Below are 7595 nucleotides of genomic sequence, written 5' to 3'. Positions count from 1 at the left end.
TCAAGCTCAGATTCAAGTCCAATGTGCTGGAATGGAGTACAAAGCACAGCTATGCATTCATTATCACTTAATTATACAGCCAGTTGGGTTTCAAAGGCGTTTGCCTCCCTACAGCACAGTCTACACCAGGTACTTTTGTTTTTCTGGAATGACACTTTCACATATATATTTAAATTTAAGCTTTCCTGTCGCAGACTGGGAAACACTGCTCCACACGCTCTCCCCTAATGATCTGCTTTATTTTCAGAGCATAGGCCACTATTGGTTCTTAAATGTGAAGCAGGAAGCGCAATGTTTGCTTTTACAAATACCAGCCCAAGAGAAAGATGACCGAACTCGGTGTGTGTTTTCCTCGTTTCATATGAACTGTGTAGGTTTAAGAGTCACTGAAGGAAAATCTGAGAACAGTGACTCTCATGAGTCCAGAGCTCTTTAGTCTCAGCACTGTTGGTATTTGAGTTGGAAACTTCTTTGTTGTGCCTGTGTGTGGTGGAAGGTGAAGGAGGTCAGTCCTGTGCATTGAGGAATGCTAAGCAGCGTCTCTGGCCTCCACACACTAGAGGGCAGTGTCGTGCCCACTCTGCCAGCCAGGACAACAGAAAGCCCTACTCCAGACATGGCCAAGTAACTCTTGGGTAGTGGAGGTAGAGGCGGTCCCTGGTGAATTTGTCTGGAACTACGAGAAGCCAAAATTGATTTGTAAGCAATGGTATTGGATCCCTTCTCTACAGATGTTTTTGGGAATCGTTTGTCAGTGTTCGGCTCTTAGTTTTAAAGTATGATGGACTTACAGCAGTCTGCTTGGACTTGGATGGTTTTATTCTGTTTCTACCCAAAAGGTTGAGTAGAGTTTTCCCTAGGAGAAAACACCTTTCAGAGTCTGTCTGTGTCCTGCTCTGACACCCCACAGATGACGGGATGAACAATCCTTTAAGTGAAGAAGCCAAGTCCAATTGTATCATTCCCAGTTCCCCAAAAGCTCCAATGGAGTCCACCTCACTCAGAGTGGACGTTAAGTTTCCTGTCAAACTGTGTGACCCTATGAGATCCGACCTCCCCCCTGACTCAACCTTGTCTCCTTGTCCCCTGTCTCCACCCATGTTGTCTTGTGTGCTCCCACCTGGGACCTCCCCATTAGCCCTTCGCCTTTCAGGAAAGCTTTTACCAGGGAGGGCATGATTTCACTTCCCAGCTGCACTTCTGGTTTTCTCTGCTGGGACGTGAGTGTCGTGAGGTAGACACTGTCCCTCGTTTGTGACAGTGTCTCAGTACCTAGAACACAACTGAGTCCAGAATACACTTGTCACTCATTAAACATTCATCGAAGAATTGCATATTCTGTCAATACATTCAGTGCAAATGGGTGTTAGTTCTTCGTCTTGGTTTTCTTCCTAGAGTCCTCTGGGTCCAGAGGTGAGCTATAGTCCATTTTCTGAAAAAGATCCTATTCCTTAATATCATGGTGAAATATTTATTTTATTTTGGTTGAAGGGGAGGTTAATAATCATGGAGTTGGTTTGATTAGTCAGATTTTTTTTCATTGTAAGACAAATAATCTCAGATAACTCTAGGCAAAAAGGGGTATTTGTTGATAAAATGGAAAGCCAGGGCCATGCTGGTCAGACATGGCTTCCGCCTTCTGTTCCTTTCTTACCCTCCCTTCCTCCTCTTTCTTTCTTTGCTCCTCTGCCTATGACTTAGATCTCTTTCCATATGGTGACAAGAAAAGCCAAAGAAAACTCCACACTTCAACTACTAGGGTTCATGAGAACAACCCCACTTCCCATGGCCTGTCTGAGGCCACAGATCTTCCTCTGAACCAGTCACCATGACAGATCACATGACCCACATCACATGTCTCAGTACCCAGAGCACTGACATGTCCAGTATACATCTGTTACTCACTAAATATTCACTGAAGGACTGAATGTTCATTCTGTCAATAAATTCAGTGCTGATGGGAAGAAAGGTGGAAGGTGTATCTAAGAAAATGTCAACAGATCCTCACCTAACGGTGGGGGGAAGAATGATGGGCAGATGGGGAAGTGGTGGCCACTAACCTATGATAGACTAGCTCACCCCCAGCCCAGCGTCCACACCCTTGTAAATTCCCATGGTCTCACCGAAGGGCGAGTGACATGGACCATTTTCCCTGAGCTTAAAAGAAACTGAAACCTCATGGGAAATGCAGTGGGAGGGAGAGGATCAAATTTACTAGAATCTCTCGGGAGGATCTTTATTAGGTAGGGACCAAGGTCCCCCAGGAGCAGCTCTAGATATTAACTTCCTTTTCCCTCTACTGCTACCTGAAGACAGCCCATCTGGTTACCTTCAGGGCTTCAGCTTTGGAAAGCTGATTAAAGAGCCCTGGAGGCAAGTGTTCAGCTTTCCGATAGAAGTGAGCCTAGAGCTGTGTCTTTGTGACACTGTCTGGCCTCTTCAAGAATAAACGTGTCTGTTGGATAAGTATGCATCCCCACCGAGGATGCCACGTCAATGTGGGGCCCAAGGAAATGTCTCCACAGGGCCCCATGGCCACTTACGGATTTCAAAGTGTGACGATAGGTCAGTGGCCATTTGAAGTAACTGAAGGCACCTTCTGTCTCTCTAGATTGTGTACGAGTGGAGTTGGGAGGGGAAAGTGACTGAGCAATGGAGCGTGTCAACATGAAGTACTTTATGGCTTGCTTTTTTTTTTTTTTAGGATTTATTATGTATATAGCATGTATGACTGCAGGCCAGAAGAGGGCGCCAGATCTCATTACAGATGGTTGTGAGCCACCATGTGGTTGCTGGGAATTGAACTCAGGGCCTCTGGAAGACCAGTCAGTGCTCTTAACCTCTGAGCCATCTCTCCAGCCCCACTTTATGATTTTAATTGAAGGCCAAAGGCTGCTTTTTATAGTTCAACTATATTTTATTATACATCATATTTATACACATGCATCTGAATACACGTGTTATATATACACACATTACATATGATTTTATATTGTGTACTTACATGGCTATTACAAATGACATTAATATATACTATATCTGTAAGTTAGATAACTTTGTGCTATATAAAATATAAATTTTAATTATAAAACAAATTTTATATAATATGCTTTGCTTCATTTAGACTTTTCAACAATTACAGAATCCAAAATAAGATCATGATAACAGTACCTTTTACTCGGTTTTTTGTGTAAGTGTATGTACACACGTGTGTGGGTGCATGTGCACACATATGTGCGCATGAGAGTGTGGAAGTCAGAAGTCAGCTTTGTGTGCTCTTCACCTTCCTGTGTATGTGTGTGTTTGTGTGCATGTTCTTGCACATGCATGTGTGTGTGTGTGCCTGTGTGGTGGCTAGAGGCTGACATCAAGGGTCTTCCTCAACTGTTCTTCCTCTTAGTTTATTTGAGACACATTCTCTCATCCCCCTGGAGTTCACTGATTTAGCAAGAACGATTGGCCAACAAACCCCAGGAGATCCGCCATTTCCTCTTCCTTCCTGCTGGGATTTTAGGTGTTTGCATTTTTATGTAGGCGTTGGGTATTGAGCTCAGGTCTTCATGCTTATGCTACAAGTGCTTTATGGCTTAACTGTCCCCCCAGTGCCCACTTCTTTGTTCTTTGAGTCACTTTATTGAGGTCTGAATCACATGCAAAAAGTTGTGCACAGTCATGTATACAGCCTGGTGAATGTGGAGGAGGAAACTCTTTAATAAATGAAACAATCTTTGCCGCTCTGTTCTCATTTTACCCCCATGTTATTCTCTTGTGATTGCAGGGAGGCAGAGCTTTGCCTGGGAGCCTCTTGAGAATCAGGCCAACCATTGCCTCTGGGCTTCGTGGGAAAACACTGCATGAGAGAACTCCCATAGTACCCCAATATGGCGATGTTATGTGTTCTTCTGAATAACTTGTGGAGACCCAATAGCACAGAACCCTTCAGTAGAGTGGGAGCTGGACTTGATATGTATAAGCAGGACGTAAAAGAAGGTTGCAGTGAGTGTGACTGGGATTAAGGATGGCAAAACTCTGGCTGTAGCCACTAAAGAGGCAAAATTGATATTGATTTTGTGTTAACATTTTCTGTTCTGGAATGGATATCTGTGATCTGCTTTTTCTGGAATTCACATTGCATGAAGGAAGGCACCCAGGGACACATAATGATATAATTTGTGTATGTGTGTGTATATGTGTGTGTGTATGCATGCATGTGTGTGTGTGTGTGTGTGTATCTGTGTGTGCATGTGTGTGTACGTGCGTGTGTGTGCATGTGTAGTTGCAGGTGGCTGTGCACGCATGCGTGGAAGACAGAGGTTAATGTCAGGTGTTTTCTTCCATTCCTCCTCACTAAGTCTTTGAGACAGCGTCTCTTACTGACCCAGGAGCTCACTGTTCTATTAGATTAGCTGGCCATTGATTCCCCACATTTTCCATCCAGCTTCACCAGCACTGCATCAGGCCTGCATTCAGCTTCACCAGGACAGCATCAGGCCTGATTTAGTGGGTGCTGGGTATCTGAACTCAGATTCCCGTGCTTGGATAGTAAGCACTCTGCTTGCTCAGTCATCTCCCCAGGTCCTGTTTTATTATTTTATTTTTATTTTTTGCAACAGGGTTTCATGTATACCAGGCTAGCATCAAAGTCACTGTGTAGTCAAGGTTAACCTTGGGCTTCTGATCCTCCTGCCTCTACCCTCCAAGAGTTGGGATTATAGGTGTGTATCACCACCCCCAGTTTTCTGTTGTACCTGGGATCAAACCCAGGCTTTGTGCATGTTAGACAGGCACTCGACCGACTGAATTCCCGTCCATGATCTATGTTTTTAAAAGATCACTGGCTGTGTGGAGAGGAGCCGTGGAGACTCTTTGTTGGGAGTCTTTCTGCGAGCTCAGACTGGGAAAGCTAGAACGGAGTTGGCTAAGAGAAAAGGGTGGAGGATGCGGTGCTTCAGAAAGAAGCTTGGCGAGGGTAGAGCCCAGAGATGAGAAGGTTGTTACAGAAACTGAGGGAGGAGGAGGGAGGAGCTGTAGGGGGAGAGAGCATTCAGAGGGCGTGGCCTCCAGACCGTCATGATGAAGCGATGATAACATGATACCACAGCAGCCATGGTGGGCTGAAGGATGCTCACACCTTTGGAATGACTGCCTCGTCCTGGGCACAGGTGGCTTCCACATGTTAATCCTTTAAATGGAAAAAAAAAAAAATTAAGGTATCCTAGAAATTTGGATTTTTTCCCCCTGATTTTTAAATGTTGGCAAACTAATTAGAAAAAAAAAATTAGCTAAGCATGAGCTCAAAAGATATGTCTCTGGTCTACATTTGGCTTCCAGCTTCCAGGTGGTGATCTTTTGAACAGTGGAACAACCCAGCCCAAATAAAAATTAGGATAAAAAAATCTCCTTCTCCTACGCTTCAAGCTACCTAGAGGTGAATTGTAATATTAAATACACATATCGACCGTGATTTGAGAAAAGTGGTAACTGGAGTGATCCTTTCAGCTTCTCCAAATCCAGCAGCTCTAGGGGAGAGAAGAGCAGGAAGAAGAGAAAGGAAAATACGGCAGAGTCCGGGGTAGTGTGCGCTAAAGCGCTCAACAGGGCTGACCGTGCACACCTTTCCCTAGCTCTGCCCTGACTTAGGGGATAGCTTGAGACCCGCCGTGGTGGAAGTGTTTACACTAGGGAAATTGGCAAACACTGCAAGCCAGAGCCTTACCCAACTCAGTATTTACCAGGACACTGTTGGATGAGACCCTATCATGGAAACCTCGTATAACCGGTAAGGATTTGGACCGTAGACTGTGGCAAGGCTGAGATCAGACAGATCCCAATCATAACTCCTCTACACTCTGAATCTCTTCATCTGGAGTCTTCCTGACTCATGAACCATAGAAACTGAAACTAATTTTTGGTGACAATCTTTTTTTCCCCCCCAAGACAGGGTCTCACTACGTAGCTTTGGCTATCCTGGGACTCTTTAGTAGACCAGGCTAGACCCAAACTCACAGAGATCCACCTGCTTCTGCCTTCTGAGTGCTGCTTTTTTTTTTTTTTTGGAGACAGGGTCTCTCTGTGTAACTTAGGCTGATCTTGAACTCACTCCAGTCCTGACAGCCTCCAGAGCGCTGGATTACAGGTATGAGCCACTGTGCCTCGCGAAGACATCATTTCTTTTTTACTCTTTTAGAATGGAATGGGTCCCTCCTCACTTGTTTCTGCTACGTCTAGGGGCAGAGGAAAGAGGGACGCTGTATTGTTTTAGGGTAGAGGAAGGACGCAACGTATTTTGTCCTCATTTTGTGTCTCCTAACATTGTTCTTATCTCCAGCAACTCCCTGTCCTAAAACCATTTGCTAGGCTACTAAGTGCCGTGATATTAACTTTCCCAAACAGAAGCTCTGGTCGCTCCTCCTTGGCCTCACATCCATTTCAAACCCTTCATTCTCCTGGGAGACTGCACTCATGGAGGAGTTATTCTCTACGCATTCCAGATGCGTGCTTTTATAATTTTCCAACTTCAAGATACTTTACCTCTATTCCACTTCAGACATAATTGTAGCCACACCTTGGTCAGTACACCCAACTTTGGGATAGCTTCATCTTTAAAATGTCATAGTGACTTTTTCCTCTACAGGTTTGAAGTAAGGATTAAATGACAAAGTGCCCATGAATGCCTGCCTTGAATGGATACCCAATAAACGTTTCTTTCCCGGACCTTTCTTTCTGTTGAAAGGCAGGGACATGCATTGAAAACTCTATTTCTTTCCCTGTTATCTGGAAGATCATTTGAATTTAAGTGTAACAGTCTGTTAAATGACATCTCTGGGGATCTGTGTTCTCACTGGCACTGGAGAGCTGCTAGCATCCAATATTGTGGGCGGCAATTGTACTAATAAATATAGCACAATACCCACCCTCTTAATTACAGAATGTGCTTGCAGAAAAGTAACACTGATTCCTATCTGATTAATATGTATAGGTTTTGCTTTTGGCTACATGCCAGTGATTTTCATGATGAGAATTTCTCTGGCCTCATAGTTCTCTTTGCTGCTTCTCCTCCATCAGTGAATTTGTGTGAACAGACCCACCCCAGACATGTGACAGATTCCTTAAACCACAAATCTTCTCCCCCGCCCGAGGGACTTAAAATGGGTGAGTATATTGTCTTATCTTAGGGTTTCTGTTGCTGTGATGAAACACCTTGACTAAACAACGTGGGGGAGGAAAGGGTTAATTTGGCTTATACTTCACTGTTGACCATTGAAGGGAGTCAGGACAGGAACTCAAGCAGGGCAGGAACCTGGAGGCAGGGGCTTTACCTGCCAGACATGAGCTTGGGGTTTGAGGTCTGTTACTGATGAAAAGCTCTCTGTATTGCTATGCTCTAGGAGTGGCAGCTGAGTGATATTTGTGCGCGAAAAGCTAAGTGACTCCTCTGAGGGGCTGAAGGAGTCGAGTCCACCTCAGCCACGTGTTACCTTTGTATTCAGATAGAATAATTAGGCTCAGACTCTTTTCTAAATGGCAATGATGCCTATGTGGGCATTAATCTTCACTGTGGACTTGACCGGATCTGGAATCAACTAGGACACTGC

Source organism: Peromyscus leucopus, chromosome 18 (genome assembly GCF_004664715.2).
Source record: "Peromyscus leucopus breed LL Stock chromosome 18, UCI_PerLeu_2.1, whole genome shotgun sequence".
In the NCBI taxonomy this organism is placed as follows: Eukaryota; Metazoa; Chordata; class Mammalia; order Rodentia; family Cricetidae; genus Peromyscus; species Peromyscus leucopus.
This window is presented reverse-complemented; position numbering follows the sequence as displayed.